The sequence below is a fragment of the Temnothorax longispinosus genome, chromosome 2 (assembly GCF_030848805.1).
Source record: "Temnothorax longispinosus isolate EJ_2023e chromosome 2, Tlon_JGU_v1, whole genome shotgun sequence".
NCBI classification, from domain to species: Eukaryota; Metazoa; Arthropoda; class Insecta; order Hymenoptera; family Formicidae; genus Temnothorax; species Temnothorax longispinosus.
The window spans coordinates 16,622,434-16,647,830 of record NC_092359.1 but is presented as its reverse complement, the minus strand read 5'-3'; the positions used below and the strand labels follow the sequence as shown (position 1 = coordinate 16,647,830).

Below are 25,397 nucleotides of genomic sequence, written 5' to 3'. Positions count from 1 at the left end.
TTAAATATATACAAATATATAAAAACTATATATACCTATATATATATTAATTTTTTATATAATATATCAACATAATTTAAAAAGATTGAACTAATTGGAATCAAAACGTTTCCACGCGCGAGATAAGAGAGTACATTTGAAATGCGAAAAGATAAATATAATAAGTTGAATTCAACCGATCGTAAAATTGGTCAAAACTATACGATGAGCAGCTCATTCGTATGGAAAACGAGGGGAAACGATGTAACTTTCGATGTTACTTTGCAAGAACGTCAAAAAGGTAAACGGAAGTACATGGGAAAAGAAAAAGAGTGCGCGCAAAGGAATACACCTGCGTGTATTATTTTGTGATGTCTTTAGTACGTGCGTATTGACTCCATAAAATTTTACAATTTTATCATACACGTGTCTCTATCACGAGATAATGTCGAGGAGATAGGCATGACTTCGCATAAAATTGACGGATATTAAGTTTATATTCGTCACGTACCACAGGAAAGATTCTGTGTCAGATAATTTTATCGATCCACGTATATTGTTTTTAACCCTTATGTGACGAGATAACCGGTACTCGGGTAATTAAGGTGTTAAACAACTTTTGGCCCTTCCGTCTTCCCTGTTGGATCAATTTGCCTAAAAATAATGCTAAAATAATATATTTATCGATTTAGGAGTTCTCACAAAGTTGCAACCCTCTAATGTGATGACTAGAACATGGTAAAATTTTAGTTTCTTTTATGTATTCACATAAGGATTAAGCATTTACATCTAACTAACAGTTTATTTCAATTAACTATTTATAATTATTTGTAAGAACCATTTAAAAATTGTGCGTTACATATTCTTTGCTAATTGATTTTGAAATGGTGTTGTCACTAAAAGAAAAAAAAAAGAAAAAATATTCTAAACAAAAAAATATTCAAAATTGAAAGAATGTGAGTTTTACGTCAATTAGAAAATATAATAAATTTTTTTCTACATGGAAACGAAAAGCGATTAATAAACACTTTCAAAACGATATCACTCATGCACACATATAAGTTAGATAATTCTAGGTCGAAAAATTGTTGTCTCAAAATTCGCATCGGCGATGTTGAATAGTGCGAACATTGCATGGATATATCATATATATTCTCTTTTGTTTAAAACCGAACAATTTGCGCAAACTGCGCGAACTTGTGTATGTGTATGTGTACGTTGAAAGGTTCGTCGCAAAAGTCAGTAAAAATCAATATTACCACGCACTTACGCACGTATCGCTCTTGTGCCATGTAGTTTTTTTAAGCCTGGATAAACCTATTGTTTCCGACGGTATATACTACAAACGGAATGAATTTTTTAAACAATGAAACAATATGACTAATAGCGTTAATTATCACGCGAAAATTACATCCGAGGAACGAGACGGGGATTATTATTAATTATTTCCACTCTCGACTCTCCGTTTTTTTGTCATAACAATTAGTAGTTTTATCTCATTACATCCTCTAATTAAATATTCCGTTCGTGTAAGGGAATTTGTTCGCGTTTCCATGCACATGCATACTCTTGCCTTTGATTTTAGATAATACAAAATATCCGATTTTTATAAATTTAAAGTCTCTATATATTCGTAATAATAAATTTATAGTTAAACAAACAATAGCATCGAGATAAAATAAAAGTTTAACATGAATAGAGATGGAGTTTATTTTTATTAGATTTCGCGAATGAAAGGAAAAATTTACGCGATAGCGCTCTTTATAGTAGATTAGCAGGCATTTTTATTAAATTCCGTTTTACATTGTTCAGGATTAATAATGATCCACGTTGACGTTATGATGCATACTGCCGATAGTACATATAAAAGACCAATTTCCTGATACGCCCGATTTTTAAATCGATTTCGCTTTATGCGCATCGAAACGTACCGTTTTCAATACCACGCGACCTATGACCTATAACGCGAGAGCGATGTCGACCTGTCCAGGACATGTACAGGGTTTCATTGCGGTTCGTTCGAAGCAAGTCACCGTAAGCCGAAATAATGGCGCTGTGAATCAAGGAAGCACCCCGGCTTCTCCTTGCGTTTCAGGATAATCCTGTTTGTTAAACTGTAGCGATCAATTCCGCCGTGGTAGTTGCTGTCGGTCGAAACGTAAATTTGGTTAACTACAAAAATAACATACCGCGCAATTAATCATTATCACGTCACGTTGCTTTATTTAAGCCGGCGATGTCTTACTTGTTTCATATAGTAGCGTCTCGATAACACGTTACGATAGTATCGATGATAGTAGGTATCATTTACGATATTTTGCAAATGTAAGATAAATAAGCGCGGCGTAGAACATTACCGAGTTTCTGTATCTAGATAATTCAGATTATATGACACGTGACAAAAGTTTGGATTTACAAATTAGTTATTAGTATAAGATATTTATATTAATAATGCTTAGATTAAGAATTATGTGCTAATCTATCTTAACAACAGTTTCAAGATTTAATTAACGGCTTACATGTTTTATGCTTAGTAGAAATCACGGATTTTCGTAATTATCATTGAGAGTGAATTTCCTCAGGACGGGGAATTTAATTAATTTTTATGCATTTTTATTGTCTATTGACACTTATCAAAACTGCATTTACGATGAAGATCAATTTAAATACATTGAAAAAAGGTTTTAGTTATAATAACCAAGGCTTGGTGAAATAGCTTCAACTAAACGGTTTAGTGATTGCGACGAAATAATTTGGTTAATTTTAACAATTTTGGTTAATGTTAACAAATTTGATTAACATTAACAAAATATTTTGTTATAATCACTAAACCCTTTAATTGAAGCTATTTCACCAAGCCTTGGTTCAAAACCTTTTTTCAGTGTACATTACATTTAACGGAGATACAAAAGCATCAGTAGTAATTAACGATTGCGGTACGTCCGATAATTAATTAGTCAGAAATGTCAATGGTCATTGATTCATGCACTTGTGCTACTTCAACATATCGTGTAGCGTAGCAATATGTTTTGATCGTAAAGGTTAAATATTTAACAATGAATATGCTATTTTATTAGACTCGTTAAGTTTTTGCATTTATAATTTACAACTTAGTCGATACCATATCAATAATCTAATACCGGTGTAATTAAAAATTAAATAGCATGAGTAATTAAAAGTAGTATATTAGATACAAGTTGTATTTTAAAACTGTTGCTAAGTAACATAAATTTAATATTATAAAATTCTTTCTTTTATTATTTACAAAAGAATCTAATATTATCAAATTTATAAAATATAAATAACATTATTATGATAGCGCATATAATATAGATAGTCTATGTTTATATTTTACGCACGCTTGAGCGTGACGTTCGCGTGTGAATATTCTCCGATAAAATTTCTAAGGCGATTTTTTAGCGGTGAAAATTTTCTTGAACGTCGCACTTTTGCGTAACTTTTAAATTTACAAGATAAAACATTTTGCTAACTAGGTAGCGCTGCGTAAACTTCAAATTAAATTTTTATTAAAATAGACAAGCTCTTGAAAGTTACTCAAGTGTAAAGTTTGACTACGTATTTGCACTCTCGAAGCTTAGCTTAACGACATTTTTCGCATTTTTACAATAAGCGTACACGTATCGAACTTGGATCCTTCACTACCGGATAGCTTCTCTTACTGCGGTTTTGCATTTCCATATTCTACTTTTAATTTACAACGTAAACACGTTTTTCTGTCTTTTGTTTTATCCAGTTTTTTCTCCCTCTCTCTTTTTTACCCGCACTATACGTTTTTTAGAGCAGCGACAATGCGCCTACAGATATCAGTGTATAGCTGGACTTACGACATATGTATTTAATTGCAAATCGATGAACTAGAAAAAAGATCGAGAGAGAGAGAGAGAGAGAGAGAGAGAGAGAGAGAGAGAAACAGAATAAGAAGATAATATCATAGAAGTAGAAGCATTGTGCAATTATCCTTTTAAATGAAATGCCTTATGACCCGAGCACCTTCTATTTTTTGTTTTAATAAATTTCTGTCTCCTTGGATTGGACAGTTGTCTCACGAGTTGTCTCCGCATTCGCTTTAAGGAAGTTAGAGCACGACTATATGCGACGGAATAACAAAATTGTGTTTGACGATATTAAATTATATGTTGACGAAATATCATGTTGACGAAGTTGTCGTGTTGTCTTTGGATAATGTTTCGCTCGGCTTTTCCGCGTGTTACTTACGTCAATAACAGACTGTTTAATCGTTCGATCGAATAACGTGCGCAAACGTATGTACGTCAATTCTTTTTCTACACTGACAATGAGGAGTCGCCATTGGCTTCCGCTGTTAAATGAATGGCAGATTAAATTTTCAAAAATGGATTTTTCCCGTTCCTCTCCCAATTCTTCTATTTTTTTTTCCTACCGCGATGGAGATAAATCGGACATCACCATTATATTACAATCATATTACAATTATATGAGTTATTCGACTCATTTATTTTGCATTTTTAGAACACGATATTTCTATAGGTATCTTTAAAGATAACAATTTATATAAAATGTTACACTTATTTATTTTTTATTTAGACGGATACTTTTGGTATTAAAAAATGAATGTATTTAATTAAAATTGTATTAATTAAATAAACTTGCTATAAAGTACATTGTGATCTCAATACATTCTTGACACTAGAATTACAAAGTAAAGTGAGTCATTTGTAATTTTTTGAAAAACTACTTATAACGATGCATTTTCTGAAATTTTCAGTAGCTTTTGTTGCAATTTTAAAGTTATATATATTAATATAGAACTACCAATAATTAATCTAGAAGAAATTAATTATATTGGCAGTTCTATATTAATTTTATTTCTGTAAGAAGTAAAAGTTTAAGAGAACGCTGCGATGTATTTTTCTTTCTTTATACATGTCAGTCGAGGTTTCATGAAATCTTATTTGTCACAATTTATTAAACTGTCTTATATCAAACCAGGGTAAAAACAAGGCTATGCCCGACAGATATAAATGAAAAAACGTGAAAGTTCACTTATAATCAAACATCGAGTGATGAGCTCCCGCCGACGGCAATCCTATCATAGCAAAACCTGCGATTTATCATCGCCGAGATGTTCATTGACAATAATTCCGTCAATGGGAATGTCCGGAGGTGCCGCGTACAGAACACGACCTATCCTGCCGTCGATAAGACCCCTTGATAGTGGCGGCCGGTGGCAGTCCGACGTCGGCCGTCGCTGCGAACGGATATGTTGTCGTCGGCGCCGTTTCGTTCATCGCTTTTCGTTTCCCACGACGATAAAACGATCGAGTCCGGCAGGAACGCGCAAATTTTCGCCGCGGATGTAAATTTTCGGGACTATCGTCTGGCAACGTTTCGCCTGACGCGGTTCCTCGACAATGATGACAACGCGCGATCTTTGACGATAGATCCTTGAGTTTCAAAGAGACGATTCCCGAAACAGAAGACAGTGATTTCCGGTTTAACGTGCCGCAACCACGTGTGATTTGACAGCCGCCGAGCGAACGCTTCTCTTCGCAAATAATTAACTCGCAAATCATTGATATTTTTGCGTGATCGAGAAGATCCGCGATCGAGATCGAGAGCGCGCGACGCGACGCGCCAATCGCGGGTTCTTCGTTGCACTGAACGAGACCGAAAGTTTTTCACCGAAAGAGTGAAAGAGGAAAAAGCATTGGCAATCGCATTCGCGCGCTTATGACCGTGATTCGCGTCCGCCGCATTGTCCCCGATCTCTTTATTCCACGTTCTTTATTCTTCCCGCGACGCGTCCGCTTATCGCAACTCCGCTAGCGATAAACCGAGGGCTTACGACTGACCTGTGTACTGCACTGGATGCGCGCAATAAACGCGTCGTTTATCTCGAGCGCATTAACGCAGTTCGCGTAGTGCGCTACTCGCCGTTCGCGTCGACGGTGGACAGAGGCTGGCGCGCGGAAGAAGACGGTGATCGATACGGTCGATCTTCGCGACCGCGGCCGTCGCGTCGGATCGAATAACCGGCGCGGCGTGGACGGCTCGATCGAGCGTTCGCGTTGGATTTCCACGAAGGCACACCGTTCGGACGCTGTAACCGGAGCTGAAAGCCTCACCAATTCCGAAAGGGGCAGAGTTACAGAGCGGAGAAACAACAGTATCGCGACGTCGATTTGTTCGACAACAACGACCGCTCGCGATATCGCGTGGACGCCGTTCGTGGTTTCTCGAGATCGACGATCTTCATCGACGATCCGGCGCTCTCAAAAATTCCGAAGCCGATACAGGTGTAAAAAAAATTTAATTGAACATTATAAACGCAGTGATCGTCTCGCGAGGAACTTGATTTGACGACGTTATTGACGAAACGGGAAATAAACGGTGACGGCTCTTCCCGGCAATTATTAGCCCTCGAGAGACTCGCGACGGGATGCACCCCTGGGCCGGAAGAAGGTGCGCTAATTAACTGCGACGTCGGTCTAGTGTCATCTCGCCGAATGGTAAGTTCGAATTTCGTTTGGGGTCGGTTTCGTTAGAGTGCGCTTTCGAGTAATATGCGGCTGCATCTGAAAGGGAAACGCTGTAACGGGAAATTACTTTCTCAAGAGCGCACGGAATGAAAGGGTTGGCCCAGTTGCTTCAGAAGGGCCGAGCCGTGTCTTCGTCGGGGGCAATATAATGTCGTGGGATTTTTAAGTGTTTTCGTGGAAAGAATTCTGATTATGAATTGAGACGTTCCTTCTATAACTTGAAATCGTTGTAATATCGTCTGAAATTCTATATCTTTTGCCTTTTGCAGTAACGCTTGCAACATTTAGACAATACTGTCTGTAAATTGTAACAAGAAAATTTCATTTATTACGAAATTTTTGCTTGAATTATTCAGCTATTTTTAATAGTAGCAATGAAAAGATTATGATAAGTAAGGGCTCCGAATAAAGACTAATAAGCATACTTACTTCCGTATTAAATTGGAGAAAAACTTCTACTTGCTTCTTAATATACATTTTTCCTTCATTGTATCTCAATTTTATTGAACGTGAATATTTTATTTATTTGTTAAGGGCAAAAGGAAGAAGTAATTTTTCTCTTTGAAAAGATTGTTGCAAAATAGATATATTCAAACTTAGTAAACGCAAAACAGCAAGTAATTATTAAGACTAAGCCGCTCGGGAAGTGATTGTTGGACGTTTATAGAGTCTCTCCCTGAGTTGATTGGCCCCTTTATTGACGGCATAATCGAATGAATTACGCGACATTGGCGGAGTACCGTTTGCGGCAATACGTCGTATTGATTTCCGGAACTTGAGCGGCGTAACTTAACTCACTAGCCTTACTAATTAAATTACTCATTGAACAAGCAAATCAAATTACAAAAAGATCTAATGAGTAAAGAATAATTAAGCTTCAAGAAGTCGTAACAATTGCCTTCTTTTGAAGTTTTGTTAACAAAAAGTTAAGGCTATTTAAAATTGTTGAGAAAATTTCGCGGAGTAGCAATCATACATTTGGAGACATCTGACATAATTGAGTAATATTATACAGAAAACCGGTCTAGTCATATATCATTTAATAAAAATAAAGTTGCGAATGAATATCGAAACACCTTATGTTAATCGCGCTGTATCGTTAATTGCTACTTTAAAAGTGAATTTTACACTAATATTAATTCTACTTCTTATTTGCTTTTCACGAGGAGGAAAGTCGGAGCGTGATTAGGTCAATTTTGCGCATATTGATTTTATCGACGTTATCTTTTGCCCCTGAATCGCCGCTTGGGGTCGACGACAACTCCGATGGTCCCTCTCGCGATTCATCGCAACGAAATTACTGTCGTCTATTAGTACTTGAGGTCGATCACCTTTTTGCTAATATCAATCGGTTTAGAGAAAGCGTTGTGAAGCGGCTGAAACCACAATCGACCTCGAAATTCTGTTTTTCCTTTTCGCGTCTAATTCTTTTAACAGTGGCTCATTTGTTTTTTGTTATGTTTGATGATTTTCGAATTTAGAGCATCGGTGAAATCACGATCTATTTATAGAGATGCAACCGAGGACGCACAAATTCTAAATCGTAAAATTATACCACGTTGATTACTAATGAATATGATGAAAAATATAGATTTCTTTACAACGTGGAAATATTATATTTGGCATGGAAGGAAATTTTTCTTATATATTTGATTCAACACACTAAAACTGAAAAAAGGTTTCTATTTGACTCAACATGTAAAAGCTGGAAAAGGATTCTGTAATATATTTGTATAATTTCGCCGCGCGTTTTCTCGACTGTCTTTCGTCAAAGAGAACAAAAAAGGAAAGAAAAGTCCTCTGCACCTACGCAGCTTCGAGTCAACTGGCGCGAGTCTTTTAGGGGCACACGTTATTATCTCGTATTTTTCGGGACGCCCCTCTTTGCGCCCGCTAATAAATACGTTAACTTACGGGATGGCAAATGGAAATAGTTGGCGTGCATCGCAGTATCCCTGACCTAAAGTAACATTATTTGCGGTCAGCCGAATTTAACTCGGGGCGCGGAGAGAAATGTGCTTTCATCTTTTTTTGCGTTGACCGCGCTTCTCTTACAATTTACTCTCTAAATAGCAGGAACATATTTGATTTAGATCAAAGGCGTTGCCTGCCTATCGGCCCTCATTCTTCGACAGATCGAGCACGAGCGAGAGTTCGTTCGACGGAACTTGATTTTTGGACGCGTACAATGTCGCTTAATTTAATGATCGGGATCTGAAAGTGCAACGGATGGTGTCTGCATCTCCGTTTTGCATGCCATTGTCGTCGAGAAACAATGGACGATATTTCTGCGAGCGCGCGAGTTGGCCCTCTTTCGTTCTCTCTTACCCGTCTGTCCTGTATTTTCCTCTCTCCGGGGATGCCTTGCGCGATATCTGAGTCTAAGAGATCGCTCGTCTGGAAACCACCCTTCCGAGCCCACTCGTCCGCGACAACGCGAGATTTAATGAACGGATAACTCACGTGAGAAGTATCTCATTGAACGCCATCAGTGGGCGGCTCTTGGCAGACAATTTTTAAAGACCGTTTTAGATAGAGCATATTTAAAGTCAACGACGGCGGTTAGTTGTTAAGTTTAAAAATCGTATTTTATTTGAACGTAAAAAAGAAACAATCTGATTTTATGAAAAATGTTACTGCAATACTATAGAAAATGTTTTGCTGTCGAATCACTTAATATATCTATGTCCGAAGTAACGCGAAGTATATAACGAGAAATCGATGGTTGGAAAAGTACGCGTACATTGCTTAAAGTTGTACTTTAAACTATAGTAAATGCAAAATTATGCGACGTGCGAACGTGTATGAAATATAACTTTCGATATTGTTTATCGCTGTATACAGTTTCAAGTGTCTTGATTTCAACTCCCTTTATTATATTTCTCGATTCATAATATATATTTGAATACTCTAGAAGAGAATATTCGATGCATACAGTAGAATTGCAGGCTGTTATTAAGTTCGCGTTAGGAAAAAGCGACGGAAGGAGGCTCGCTGGGATTGGAATAAAGCGGTGACAAAGCGTCGTTAATAAAAAGACCCGCTCTTACTGCTACTAGACCTTACAAAGACCGGTGATATCATTAAATCGATCGCTGAATAATGCCATTGGTTTCCTTTCCCACTTCGTGCTTTTATACTAAATAGCGAGGCGGGTCTTTTTTGTGCGCGGTGAAAAAGGTAAAAGTGGATCCTCTCGGGAGAGGATGCAATTCACACGTTTTCTTTTTGTATTTTAACTAGCGCTTTCCAGTACATTCTCAGCACAATAAGTCGCGCTCGTTTTATCAAAAAAAGATATCTCCCTCGAAACTTGCATGTAAAACACAAGAGATGTTAACTTGATGCACTAATTAATTCTAATATTTCTGACATCTATATTATTCACCATTTTTAAATCTATTTGTAAACCCAAAGCTTAATTTTATTTCCATATAAGCGCACAAATAATCTCCACGATATCTCACTGACAATGAGATCTACTTAATCTCTTTCAATAATATTACTTAAAGCATTAGAAGCGAGTTTAAAGGTGATGCGTTAGAAGCAAAATATTCAAATAGGAAACGAAGGAGAAAAAATTAACTTTTTCACTGATTCATAAATCGGAATAGTTTCTTGTCAATATAATTAATTTGCTTCAAGTTGCAAATATAAATTACATTTTTGACAAAAGGTGCACTTGTAAATTGTTATTAAATTTATAATTTTATTTACAATTTATTAATTTTAGAAATAAAAACGCAAATAAAACCACTTTTGATTATAATCACCCGATTGTTCCTTTAACAATTCCCAAATACTTATCGGAAATCAATATAATTTCCATTTTTAATAATCAATTGTTTATGTCACTATGCAAATTCTAAAGTAATAAAAAATAACTTGCCTTTTTCAAGGATATGATTCGTGCAATAGTAAAAATATTAGATTAGTCAATCGCAATTTTCGACACGCAATTTGCGCAATCCCTTAGCGCTATTAATGCATCGTGAGGTTAATGTTGCGATACGTTTTCTCTCTCTGCCAATATAACATACTGTATGCGGATTGCAACATTGCGATAAAAATAAAGTGCACGAAAATAAAGCCAAGTTGAGCAGGTAAACGTGCTCACAATAGATTATTCGCGGTCGATGCATTTCGTCCGTTTCGCGAAAAGAAGCACGCATGAGGGTTTTACTCGATAAATCACGCATGTTTGCGACAGTATAGCGAGCTCGAAGGTTTTATTGCGTGCGAATATCCAAGACTATGCGGAGGTTGTCATGAATGACGGATGTAGCGTGTCGATGATTTTTATCGCGGCACGTGCGACGTTGATAATTTACATGCGTGTAGAAAAACGATACCGGTGATATGACGGTGATGCGTAATGCATGATGTAAGGTAAAGGTACCAATACCCGGACACTTAAGCATAGGAAATGTACCAATACCTGGACACGTATTTGTGTTTGGATTATACCTTTAAAAAAATATAAATTTATAAAAATAAACGTTTGGATATTATATAACTGAAGTTTTAAACTACAAGAAAAAGTACTTTTATCTTTGATTTTAATTCGCGTTATACTCATAAACTATCTTTATTGCTTATCCCCGCAAGGTTTGCAAGGCGGTTTTTTTTTTTTTTTTTTTTTTTTAATAAGGAACGTTACCCAAACCTTCACACTACTACCCTTCTCCTCTCACTTTAACCCTTTGGACCAACAGCTTAACGTCTCTTCCGAAAGACGGAGCCCAGTTTGCTCCGCACAAGAGCCTATCTTGCACGGAGGGGCGCAGCTGCCGGAAAAACATTCCATGTTTACATGGCTCTAGTGGACTCGAACCTGGTTCCTCAGATTACGAGTCTAGCGCTCTACCGCACTAGACCACACTGCCGCCCTTAATTCGCGTTATACTTATAAATAATAAAGGTGTCCGGATATAGGTACATGTCCGGGTATTGGTACCATTGGTACCTTTACCTTATATGGATCGAACGTTTGATATTTCGTACAACTTTTATTGAAATTTAGACATGCGAAGCTGTCGATCATAAGTCATATAGCGTGATATCTTATTCTTTATTTAATTCTAAGTAAAAGCCTTCTCTGGAATAGAATATTAAATTTGGTTTTCAATTGGTTTTCAAGTTGTTTAAAATCGCGCACACACGCTAAAATGTTATGTAAAGTGAAACTGATGGTTGGTTGAGTTTTTATTGAAATTGACATTATTGGTAAAAATAGATAGAATGCGGGATATAATACACAGGAATGTAATACAGCCCGCGATATATTATAATCCTCGCTATTGTGATAGTGCTTAAAACTGCATTCGCGAGTTTTATTAAACGCGTTAATTGACTACGTTGCTGTATATATTTTGGTCGTGTTATAATTATCGGAAAGAGAGACGTGCGCAATAGAAAATAAAATGGAATTTATAACGAGGCAGCCCATATTACTCGCAAGCTCTACAAAGTCCCGTGACTTTTAATCATCTGATGCAGTCGTTTCTTCTCTGGAAGAAATGAACGTGAGTGTAATTACTCGTAGCAACGTACGTAGCAGCAAGCCGAATTACAGACACGGTTTCCTTTAACCCGACTCTCATTTATCGTTCCTTCGAGCGTGTCTTTCAAATTTAAGCTGAAAGGTGAAACGATTCCATGAGACAGGTTTTTGAAATGCGTTTTTTCGGAGGAATAACTGTGGATTTATTTCACAACCTTTTTTTCTTGAATATACATATGATAGAGTGAATAAATGGCAGACGAGATGTGCGCTAAAGTGACATTTTCTAACAAATTTTTGTTAATGACAAAATAAATTTCGTTAATTTCTGAAATATTGCAGCAGAAGGATAAATGCGATGTCGCAAATGAGCAGAAAATTTGCGAAAATTAATGAGCCACTGTCGTGAATGCGTCACGCGCGTCTCGCGACGAATTTTTCCATCGGTACGAGAATTCGTATCGATTAGGGAAAATAAACGTTACGTAAGCGAAAGGTGCCATAATTTGGCCGAATTCAATGGACACGTCGGCCAATTCACTAGATAACTAGCGTGGTCCAATCAAGTGGAACGCCCTGATATACGGTGGCGGGTGCGTTTTTTTGTAGAGAGCCCAGGACTATTGATTTACTTGGTCAGTCGTGTTAAAAGATAAGCCCGCGTACGTATCGCTTTTACTACACAATTTTTAAATAGACGCCGCAAAAATAGATTCCAACTAACGAGCGCTTCGTATTTAGCTTGTCGTAATGTGATTAAGATCGCATCGGGAATAATGCAGTCCCATCGTTTTAATCAGCCTAATCTCGTTAAGAGAAAGTTCATTTAATTTCAAGTACGAGATCCTAGAAAATACTGCACAATTAAAAGTGGGAAAAGAGCGGAAATTGAATAAGAATCAATTACTTGGGGAAAAGTCAACTAGTCGCTTATTTTTATTAATATATAGCTATTATAGCTTATTTCTATTATAATATAAATATTTTATTGTAAACATATTCTTTTCTGTATGTATAGCTAACATTCCCCCAAGACAATATGAAATATTCACGTTTTCATATTGTAATTTCAATGTGAAACACAGACTTATATTTGCGAACGACAAATAACGCTTTCATTTATTATAATTAGAATTAATATAATTAAAATTTTTACCTCTGTTTAAAATGATGTGAAAAGTGCATTAAAATATTAATATTTTGAAAATCTTCTCGCTTCTTGAGAGAGAAAGAGAGAGGAGAGAGAGAGAGAGAAAAAAGATCAAAAACACGTGTCTACTGCAGAGCTATGTTCTCTGCCATGCATCAAAGTAATGATATGCAAGTATCAGTACCGCATAATTGGACGTTCTCTTTGCCAAGGAAATTTCATAAAATTAAGCGTTGTTCCGTTGTTGCGTGCATAGCCGAAAATAACCATAAATAAACCTTTCGCAAAAGCTCCGAGTTAATTAAATTTGAGGATAGCGATGCTTGCATTAATTATCGGTGTGGAAAGAAGCTTTTGAGACACACGTCGGGCTGGCCCGCGCTACTGGGAGCTAAAATTCTATAACCTTATATAGCGTGATACGCGAAATTTATAAAGTTGAGCCGCCGCGTCGCGGTAAGTTGTTGTTAATTAACTGCACAATATCATATTTCTTGTACCGGAGTTTATTAAATTGTGCAAACGAATACAAAAGTAATATTACGTCGGTTGTTGAAAATATGATTGCTATACTCGAGCTCAATTATGACTAAAATGAGACTTGCTCAACTTTATTCCCCGCAACAACTATAATAACAGGGAAGTCTGTATCTCTTTTCATCACAGCATAATTTAATTGAACAACACGTGAATATACGCACATTGTGCATTATTGTGCCGTTAATAGAAAGACATTGTTTGTTTCTCGTGGGTTTTGTAATTTATATACGAAAGTTACGAAATAAGTTTTTTCATTAAATCGCACAGTCACTTCTTTAAAACCTATATACAAGAATTTGTACTGCATCCTTATTCGAACAATTACTACAATTATAAAAGTTGTCTCTCCGCTAGAGATCTGGAAAGAAAGCTATTTTTATTTCTCTTCTAACGTTGTGGCGTTGTGCGGCTTATTTGTTCTCGTTACAAAATTACGTTGTAACATACGAAGGCGCGGCCTTAACAGTGGTAACGAACAAAGTAACAATCACTCGGTCTAATTGTAAATTCTGAGGTCACATCTGGTTAGCTTCTTTCACCGTTTAAGTTCGTTTCTGTTCTTCTTGGGCGTCCCAGTCTGCGTATACACTATTGTCTTCTTCTCGGGTGTTGCACAAGTGCGCGGAGCGAGAGAGCCGTCCTACAGTTACTTTTATTTCCTCTTCAACTTCTCTTTCCCGTCGGTTTAGCTCAGCGTTCAAACAAGTGCCGCGGATTACGTACATCCATTTTCACATGAGTACGGGAACTCCAAGAGAACACATGCCGAGCTAATCTATAAACCTCTAAACAACCGAGTGGGCGCCGATTCTATTTTATCTCGTGAACTTACGCCGGATAATAAGTCGCAAATCAGGCTTACCATTTTTATAATAGTATGTTAGAATATCCCCCCAATAATTAAGAGACTATAATAAAAATACATTTTTCCGTGAATGGCATACATCTTCTTAAGATCAATGATTTATACCTAATGATTATAGGATTTATATAACATATTCTATTCTATATTGAATCTATAACAAAATTTAGGATCGGTTTTAGAAAAAAACCCAATTCTTTTTTTCAACGTTTTCAACTGCAATGTAAAACGTTTTTAAATTAAATTCTTTTATAATGGAATAACCTTTATAGATTCGCGAACAAAACTTAAACTAAACTAAAATGAAATAAATATTCTGTACTTATTTTACGTTTTAGATGAATAAATTTAAAAGAAATATTGCACGAAATTATTCTTGAAGATTTAAATTGATCTCATAAGAAAGTATTATTTGTCTGTCTGTGACAGTATTTCATTTATCCGTACGTCGTGAAAAGAGAAATCTATATATATATATATATATATATTTATATATATTTATATATAAACTTGTCGGAGAAGCATCTCTACGCGAGTAATCGATTTTCTTTCATCGCCGGACAAGATCGGGAATCGCTCTCGTACGACGAGAGTTGCACAGGCACCGATGACGAACTTAATTGGATTTAATCTCGATTTAAGCATCTGCCTCGAGCAGAGTACGCCAACGTTCAATCCAACAATAGAATCGCTTTTGGCCCCGTGTATGTACACATGCCAGTCATTTTCAGGCGGAGACGACATCCCGCGAAAAGAATCTGCCCTGAACCATTTCAGAGGACAATCCGTATATACCGACAAGCTGTTTGAAATAGTACTTTGCAATTTTTGGAATATAAAGAAAATTATAACACTAAATAATTCTGTTGTGAAACTGCTGTTTTTTCAAGAATAAAAAAGTAACATGTAGTGCTAACGTTTCACATTGACAATAAAATATTTTTTTTTAATAAACACGCATGCAAATTTCAATAATTTAATTGTCTTAATAGAACTTTATGACGATTAAAAATAAAGACAGAGGAACGTTGGAAATTATATCAGCATAAATGAAATAGCAGAGTATTTTGTTTAGAACGGAAATTGTGTACATTTTATATGAGCACAAAAACATAAATTGTATATTATTATATTAATAACCATATTAATAGCAAGGTAATATTATAATAACCAAATTATTCAGATCTTGACAAATTAATTATTATCTCTTTCTCGTCATTAAATTTAATTGATTGAGTTACGTAGAAGCCAGAATACATATGTATCTACGTTTAATAGTTTGGTCGGGAGTCAATGGTCCATTAAATTATAAAGCCAATATCGAAGAGATATTGTGTCGGATCTGCCATGAATAATTCAATTCTTATTTGTCATAGGACTCAATTTAACTTGGAACAACGCGTTTGAAGTTTCACGATATCCCGTCGAACTCTTCCGTGCGCGGTGCGAACGATATTCGAACGAATCCGCGGCGGCTAAATGATTTGGCCGTCGTTGAATTTAATTTCTCGGAGATCGTTAAGAACGACGGCGCGAGCGTTTAAACTCGCTCCTAACGTTTCCTTAATTTTGCGACCGCGCGCGGCTACGCTCGACCGGTCTTGAAGTCCGAAATTTTTGCCTCTCGAAAAGATGAAATTCTTACGGAGAGATAAGTTCTTGCAAATTGCCGGGAACAAAAGTTTAAAGGTCTCGATTTGTCTTCCAGCGTGCGAGAACATTTCCCGTCCGTGTTAAATTAGTTCGTGAAACATTAATTGAGTATGCCGTTGGCATTCGTGCGCGCGCGTTTACTATAGGGGCCGCGCATTTTAATGTGAAATGCCCCCATCCGCGACTTCGTGAACTCAGCATTTTAATCTTAGATAGCCGATTAATCTTAATTCTTCAGCCACTTGTCCAATATGTTTTTTTTTTATAAGTTTTGATTACTTTTTAACTGTCTCTTAATCTTCAGAGTTTTAGCTAGTTTTTTATTATCTTATTTAATTCCTTTTAAGAAAGGATATCGTGTTACGATTCCGATTCAATAAATTAAATAATCCAATCTTATATTATCATATAAGAAATTGAGTCACGCTATATCATACACGACGTGCATGTTTACGTAAGAAGTCGCGATTAGCGAAATAATAAATTCGTAATGATACAAATAAAATGAAAATTGAAAAAATACCGAGGGCATCTGTGTCCCGCGATTGCGATCGGCAGTAGATTCGACCTCTCACGAGAGAGCTCACCTGAATTTCGAATCGCGTGTTACCGCGGCATGAGTATCGCGGTAGAACAAAGCGAGAGTTGCCAAGATAGGCTGAACGTGATTCACGAAGACTGAAACATATCGCGGTATTTGCTGGAGTCTACTCGAGCGTGCGGAAATGGTTGCAAAGCAAGAATTTCCGTACAGATACGGAGATGCGGCGTGGTATCCGAGCATGAAAGGCACTTTGCTTCAGGAGCTTTGGCAAAAATCCCGCGTTTCAAGAATCCTTGAAACGTTCATTTTTCAACGAGATTTTGATGTTATAAGATCACGGGGTACACGGAATAATTTACGATATATAAAATAATGCAGCAGTTCCACTAGATTTAACAAATAATTTTGCTTGTTAAATCAAGTATATATTTTTGTAAATGTTTTTATGATCTTCTCAACCAAACGAAACAATATGATCAATTAATCAAAGTAAAATTAGTAACGCGCAATTAGATAAATAGTTAAAGTAACTAAAAATAATTAAACTGAAATAGCCATTAATTTAAAAGATAAAAAGTTGAAGCGGCATCAGATGTTGTGATTTTTCTTCTTTTATTAGGTATATAGATACTGCTGATGGATACACTTTAGAGTGGGCGATATATTACATAAAGATAGCATGCTAATTGTGTCATCGATTTGTAGTCTACATATATTATGATTCGTCACTTTGATTTACTTCTCTGAAGAACATTAATACGATATTTTGAAACGCTCAAAAATTTACTTGCCACCTCTTGAATCAGAGTTTTCTCTTTTTCTATCGTAATACTTGTTTGATATAAATAAAACTTTGGGAAAAGTACCTATGTCATAAAAGAGATATTTTGTAATAACTTTTTCATTGTTTTTTTCGCTATAAATACATAAACGGAACGCATTGCCAACTTATCTCTTGTGCCAACGAGCCCCGGTCTCCCCTAAAAATCAATATGTAGACGGACCTCTAGATACACATTCCTCCTTATTTGCTCTTGTATCTCTGATTAATTTAAAATAACCACGTGTATCTCCACGGAACGCATTGCCAACTTGCCTCTTGTGCCAATGAGCCCCGGTTTTCCCTAAAAATCAATATGTAGACGGACCTGGATACACATTCCTCTTTATTTGCTCTTGTATCTCTGATTAATTTAAAATAACCACGTGTATCTCAATATAACTAAACAAACATAAACCGTGGGTAGAAATTTCGTTAATTAATATCATCGAGATACAGTCCATTACCGTGTAAATTTTTTATTAATAACCTGACTCTCGCATCTTTTTAACTATGGCAAACATCATTCTAGTGTGCTCTTAACTTTTTATTTTAATTTTAATATGGAACTTTTTACATTCTCAACATTACATATAGATATTCCGTAAAAGTCGAATTCTTTTATTAAAAATAGATAATTTCCATATGCGCCATGTATGCTTTCAGTAACAAGCACAGAAGTTTAACGAACGTTGGATAGAAAATTATATCAGGCAAGCTCATCTAAGGGTTTAAATAATTTAGACTGAGCTTACAAAACGCTCGCAAGATATATTCGTAGACGCAAAGATAAAACGAAGTTACATTTTGAAACTCGTTCGTGCCGTCGAGCATCTCCTCGCAGCGAGCGTGTGCAAATCTATTTCGCGAATGGGTGTTGAAGGGCGGCTTCGAGGTGTTTTTAAATGCACGCAAGAGCCATAATATCGCGACCATGAAATCAAGCGCTCTATTCAGCCTCGTAACCAGAGTCTCCCGGTTAATGACGGCTTACCTGTAGTCGGCGACACGATCGGCGTCGTTGACGGTCGAGTTCGGCGTTATTTTAAAAATGTGAAGGCCGAAGGGTAGATCGCGCCGATAATCTCGCGGCAGTGGACTTTTTATCGTCGAATCACCTAAGCTGCGGCTTAAAAATAAACCTTAAAAAATAAAATTCGTGTTTAGGTGTTCGACTTTTCACTCGAGGATGTCCGATTTTGACGAGTTAGATAAATATATTATTCAATTCTTTTATGACTTATTTGCTATCGTGAAGATTCTATCTGATGCGTCTGGCAAGACTGTACTAGTCGATTAAAATCATGATTTTTATCTTACATAGTTTCTCATTTTTATCATAAGATCGCATTTTTATATACCCTTTTTAAACACTTCTTTTCATTCAAGACTATTAGTTGTAATTACAATTGTTTGTCTTTTAATGCGTGCTTCTGTTTACACCTAGCCAATGGTAACAAAACAATGGTATTGTCGAAGCACGTCGCATCAGTCTGTTCATATTTGCTTTACATCGTTGTTTACGCAATGAATTCGCGTAGCCAGTTATTTCATCGATACGCGACGTCGCCATCGTATCGTTACGTGGATTCATAGATATTTAACGCAAGGACGACGGCTATTTTTGCTTCACGTAGCGGCTATACATAGCCCCTTATTTAAAACTTAGTCAATTATTCGAAATGGCACACCGTTCATTTATCTCTTATGATTGTGGACATTGACATTCTGAAGCTTTATCTACTTTAATTAACATAGGCTTTTATATCACATTTATATGTGTGTGTGTGTGCGTGTGTGCGTGTGTGCGTGTGTGCGTGTGTGCGTGTGTGTGCGTGTGTGTGTGTGTGTGTGTGTGTGTGTGTGTGTGTGTGTGTGTGTGTGTGTGTGTGTGTGTGCGTGTGTGTGTGTGTGTGTGTGTGTGTGTGTGTGTGCGTGCGTGCGTGTGTGCGTGCGTGCGTGCGTGCGTGCGTGCGTGCGTGCGTGCGTGCGTGCGTGCGTGCGTGCGTGCGTGCGTGCGTGCGTGCGTGCGTGCGTGCGTGCGTGCGTGCGTGCGTGCGTGGTGCGTGCGTGCGTGCGTGCGTGCGTGCGTGCGTGCGTGCGTGCGTGCGTGTGTGTGTGGGTGTGTGTGTGTGTGTGTGTGTGTGTGTGTGTGTGTGTGTGTGTGTGTGTGTGTGTGTGTGTGTGCGTGCGTGTGTATGTGTGTGTGAAAGCGTTTATATTTGCACAAAGAAATTAAGTTGCAGGTTCCTGTCATATATTACGCATTTGTGTATACAAATTTTACTTTGTTTCGTAAATCGCAGTTGAAATGACGCATGGTTTATGCACGTAATACACGCGTCTCTCTCTCTCTCTCTTGCTTCCAAGTCACACCGTAGCCTTGGTTGTCCTCGGTCTATGTCTTATATGATATCGACACACACATAGCGATATTATTGCCGATCTCCTTACTGTACCGATATAAACCGCTGGTACAAGTGTCGGGGATTTATGCTTTCCGCAGGCACGTACCGGAGTTTTCCTTCGCGCACCGCCAACTAACTCGACTGCAGTGGATGCACTTGGTTTTCGCCGGCGGTCGTCCAAGTCTCATTTCATTCATGGCACGATCGCGTCCGTCCGTTCCGTCAGCTCCGATTTCTCTTCTTCTTCCTTCTACTTGCCTTTCCCAACAATCCCAACTTCTCTCCTTTCGCTCCGTCCTTTTTCTCCGTCTCGACTGCAAGTCTGCATTCATCTCTTCCTTTAGTATGTTTGTCTCTTCTTGGCTCTCTCTCTCCCCTTCTGTTCTTTCTCTCTGCCTCTCATTCTCTTTCTCCGTCTTTCTCTCTCTTTCGTTTCTTGAAATGTCGCGCGTATATGGTCGCTAACACAAGGGTCTGGGTTTCATTCGTATTCTCGAACTTCATCGGCGAACTTAAAAGCGAAAGGGGAACAAAAGCCCGGGTCGGGCTTTTGTATGTGTGCACAAGCGTGGTTGCTCGACACGCAGGCTTCCATGAGCGGAAGAAGAGGGGTTTTAGCCGTTGCTCATTCGAGCAAGGATAACGTAAGAATCCTTTTAATCCTATCTTAAAGAAGGTCATCGAGAGACGACAGTGCGACGATGATGAACGCGAAAGATTTTCTTTTACTGCATAATAAGCGTCGCTGTCATTTCATTGCTGTTTTTTTTTCGACATACGCGCAAAATTCGATAAACACGTATTTTGTATTTCTTTTTAAATCTGTTTCTTTCGATGCATTTCTCGATTTTAGACTGCGTTAATTGATATTTACAATTCTATTTTTTTTTGTCTTTAAACTGCTATTATTCTCGAAAATTGTATCAATCGATAATAACTATTTAAGATTTTTTTTTGCTAATTATTATTTATTTTTTACTTTTTATATCTTTTTTATTATCTTTTTATTTTGCTCCATTTTTGTTATTTCAATTCTTTCATTTCACTCTTACTTTAAGCAGCTTGCAACACGTATACCTACATACACGGAAATTAGCCATTTTTTTTATTATTTTACCTTATTTATACTATAGTGATGTCTTTTTAAATGTATACACACATTTACGCTTTCTCTCTTATATTTTTTAAAAGAATAGATTTTGTATTCCAAAGCGCTTATCTCCTTTCCATTCTCTATCTCTCTCCATTACTAATTTATATCAATCGTATTTGTGAGCTGATACGGCGGTTTTGTCGAACGATCGCGTTTGCCACTAGAGCCAATTAAAACTTTCTTGTTCACAAGGCGGAAGGTGGATAGTCAATTCTGCTACCTAATGCAACCTGCTTTCGTCTTGCAAAGTTACAAATTGAAAGAACCAATATCGCTGTAGAACGAAGCTTAGAACAAGAAAGAAGCTTAGCGTTCATTTCGTTCATTATTTGCGTGGGTAAAAAAATTCTTTATTTTTTCTTTCTTTTTCGATATTATTTTATACTATTTCGTATATTTTACAATCACATAGCATTAAGAATGTAAAATCTGTTTATATTTTAAATGTCTCGAATCATAAAATTTATTAGGTAACCTTAGTCCAATTTCAGTGCAATTTTATGCACGCGTTGTGCATGAAATATAATTGTGTAAATATTACTGATTATAAGCCATATTTCTGAATTGAATTTTATATCGAAATTTTTAGATTGCAAAATTCTTTTTCCTGATTATAACAAGATTTTTATTTTCTTTGAAACGAAAATCTGTCTAGAAATTGATCGACGCTCGTCCAATGCGCGTTTCAAGCAAAAAGAAAATCATAGACGCTGAATAATGCAAGTATTCGTGATTCGTATTAATCCTGTGAAACTCATTCTCAATGATTGCTTTGATAATAATGGCTCAATGTGCGTGTATATTTTACAAAACGAGAATGAACGAGACGACAAATTGATTGGTCAAATTAGTCGGTTAATTTTCTCGGCGGAACAACATCGTCCATTACTTAACTCGTGTCACGCTCAAATAGTTTAAATACCATGGCAGTAGTGGACATTGTATTCCGCCGGTTAGGGTAACCGAAGCTGGTTAGTAGGTCGTTGGTCGAAGGGTAGTTTGGGCGCGCGATGGTCAGTGTAAGAGGAAGGGGAGAGCCGACGAGCATGCCAACACGGAATCCTGGTTTCTCGAACCCGGATGCTGAGGGGTTGTGCAGACGCCGACCCGTGGGACGAGATTCGTGGCTAGTTGGCCCCGTGGTGGTCGTGGAAAGTCTTTGGTATGCCACATGAACACTCTGAATATTGGTTACGTACGTGCCTGACCTACCGCAAGCAGCCGGATATGTCACTTCCGGGTACGCGCCGATTTCATTGCACTGCCCCCTGAATTTCTCTCTCCCCTCCCTCCCGTTCTAAATATGTATATAGAAAGAGAGAGAGAGAGAGAGAGAGAGAGAGAGAGAGAGAGAGAAGAATATATATAATATATATTCTTATATATACCGTCATTTCCTTTACCGCTGATTGTCTTTAGTTCTAACAGAGATATTCCTGTTGCATAAATTGGTCGATCGACGTCGAGCTTATCGACGATGCAAATTGGCTACGAGAAACTAATATTAAATTATCTACCTTTGCAAATTGGATAGTAAAATATTAATATTTAGCTACCTTTATCAGCAAGATTATTGAAACATGAGGATTGATATTATGCGAAATGTTATGCGCTGCATAATTTATATAGAAATTTATAATTATATGAATGATTTTTAATTTCAATTCAAATCTTCTAAAAAAGAGAAGCCTTTTTTATTTCCTTGTACTTTAGTGAAACATATATTTGATGTGGTATCTTAAAGCGAGAATCCATTTACGGAAAAAAAGCGAAAAACTGAATGCAAAAAGACACCGATTAAGAAACATTCATTTTCGGGTTATTTCATCTTAAACGGGTGAATCTTTGGAGATAATGGCTTCAGTGGATGTAAAAGTAGACGACTTATAGCTATTACACAGGAGTGCGCAAGCACTTCCATTAAAATCTCGAGTGGTCGAAATGAAATAAAAGCGCGTTTTCACACGGTGTCCTCCTTTCAGGATTCTCAAAAAATATGTTGCACAGGTCCGCGGAGAGATCCAAGAGAAGGTCGATTCGTCGTAGCGAATAACCACGTGAGTTATCCAAGTGAGAACAAAACCTGTTATCGAACTGTTATTTCTGTGCCAGGCACTTTCCTCCGTCGCGATTCTCGCGACCAGCCCTTTTCCCAGCCGGTTTCCAGATCGTTTGTCTCTTTTTTTGCTTTCTTAGCGCTACGTCTACGTCAGACATTAATTTTTATTATAGCCTTGTAGGCTTGTCTCACGCGCATCGATGATAACGCCAGATTGATTGATTTTGGGTATACCGCTCCCTCTTTCACGCTCATAAATTATTATATCTTTCGCACGTTCGTTCGAGCGCATATCACTACGTATCGATGGATACATATTATCTTGACGATTGTTTCGCGTGTCCCGTTCGTTTAAATCCGATAATTTTTCGTCGTTCTATAACTTTAACATATTGACGTTTCCATCAGCCGGCGACCTCGTGCCATGCTATCTACAGGGTGATTTTATACATCAAAATGATTTTAAATTCTCCGCTGGATGAATCTTCGTCCTCGAGAAAACTGCAATCGATTTTTCTTCAGCAGAAATTTGTTGAAGAACATATCTCTCTATCGCGATTTTTCTATTCTCGGATACGTACTTAAAGTATTAATAACTCAAAGTTTCAACATAATAGTAAAATGCATTTAAAATCAAGCAAAAAAATAAAAATAAGATTTTTTTCTTTATAGTTTTATGAATTTTATTATATTTACACAATACAATACATATATATGTATATATATGTATGTACCTAGATTGAGTTCTGGAGTATAATAATAAATTATGTTACACAATATTATCAAATTATTTCCTTGCTAAAGAGGGAGGAGAATTAAGGAAAAGTTGTGAGGCTCTAAATTAATTAAAAGCGTCACAAACGAAAATTAGTAGTTTGGCACCAACCTGTAGTACAGCATATTGCTCGAGGGGTGTGCTTGGATGAATTGCACGATACCAGGAGGAGATACCGGTAATTTATTGGACTTCCCTCTGATTTTCCTTGTACGTTTGTAACGCGTTTGTTCCGCTGTAACACAATTGTTTGCGGTGGCGAATGCTTATTAGATCCTTTGAAACTTTGGTTAGAGTGTGAAGTGGTGCGTTTCGAGTATATAGTATACATATATATATATATATATGTATATATATATACTACTTTCAAACTTGCATAATAGCTTTCGTGCATATACATATATATGATGTTGAGAAAGCCTCGTTAGTGGGCATTAGATACGCAGCGTTACTTGGCCATAGTTTACAATGTGGTTGTTAAAAACATGAATAATACTACTTGTGAAATACGTGGTTTTCCGCAATGCAGAACTGTTCGGACTAAATAAATATACATGTCGTGTATGTAATATGGCCGCTCAATTTTTTGTGATTTAATTTATTTACGTTCGCGCGAATATTTTTTTATGCGGCAAAAATTGTATAAAAGTCTTTAATGCGTATTTTTAATAAGGACAAGCGTAATATTATGCGAAAAAAATTTCATAATTTTTTAATTTGTTACATCTTGATGCAAAATGAACATTGCATTTATACAGATATGTTTTTTATGTGATTCAGCCATGAAACATTAATTGCGTCTTTGTATTTCACTTATCTAAAAGCGTAAAGTAAGGAAATGGAATAGTTCTAACGCTTTTTTATTTTATTGAGTTGTTAAATAATTGACTATTAGCATTTCATGCAAAAATAAGCACTCATTTGAAGGTCTGTTGAAGTCCATAATTCAGCGCGAGTTACTCATGTATATTTTACAAAATTCAAGTTCCGCGAAAATCTCTTAATTCTCACTGTTAACTATATATCTTCTATTAACTAATCAGACTTAACATGTTCCCCGCAGAGAAATTCATTGTATAGTTTTGCTAAAGAGTATATTATTAAACTTTAACGCACTTGAAAACTCTGTATATTTATGTAACGAGCTCGTGCTGAATGGCGCGATGGCGGGGAAAATGGATGAGAAGCTTGGACACGAGTATCTGTAGTGAGTTAAGGAAAAACTCTCTTTTCGGGAGTTTTCTCTTGCAAAGAGAGAGACAGAGATAAATTACTTTTTCTCGACCGCGGTCTTCCTTCATACGGTAAATCAGCGATGCGATTGCGAATTATTTTTTTGCCTCTCAGTATTACTTCTATCGTGAAGGTAGAAAGTACAACTCCACGCAGTTCGTGAAATGTAATTAAAGTGT

At 36.9% G+C, this 25,397-nt stretch overlaps 1 protein-coding gene across 4 annotated transcripts in view; it reads left to right on the top strand.

Moving 5' to 3' along the window:
• Oamb (Octopamine receptor in mushroom bodies) overlaps positions 1-25,397 on the top strand; it is a 160,447-nt gene that overhangs the window by 9,335 nt on the left and 125,715 nt on the right. For 3 of the 4 annotated variants that reach the window (XM_071771868.1, XM_071771865.1, XM_071771869.1), the window contains exon 1: positions 5,223-6,488. The exons of the other annotated variant lie outside the window; for it this stretch is intronic. The gene's annotated coding sequence lies outside the window, so the exon portion shown is untranslated. Of the gene's footprint in view, positions 1-5,222; positions 6,489-25,397 lie in introns of those variants that run through there. 4 annotated transcript variants of the gene reach the window in all.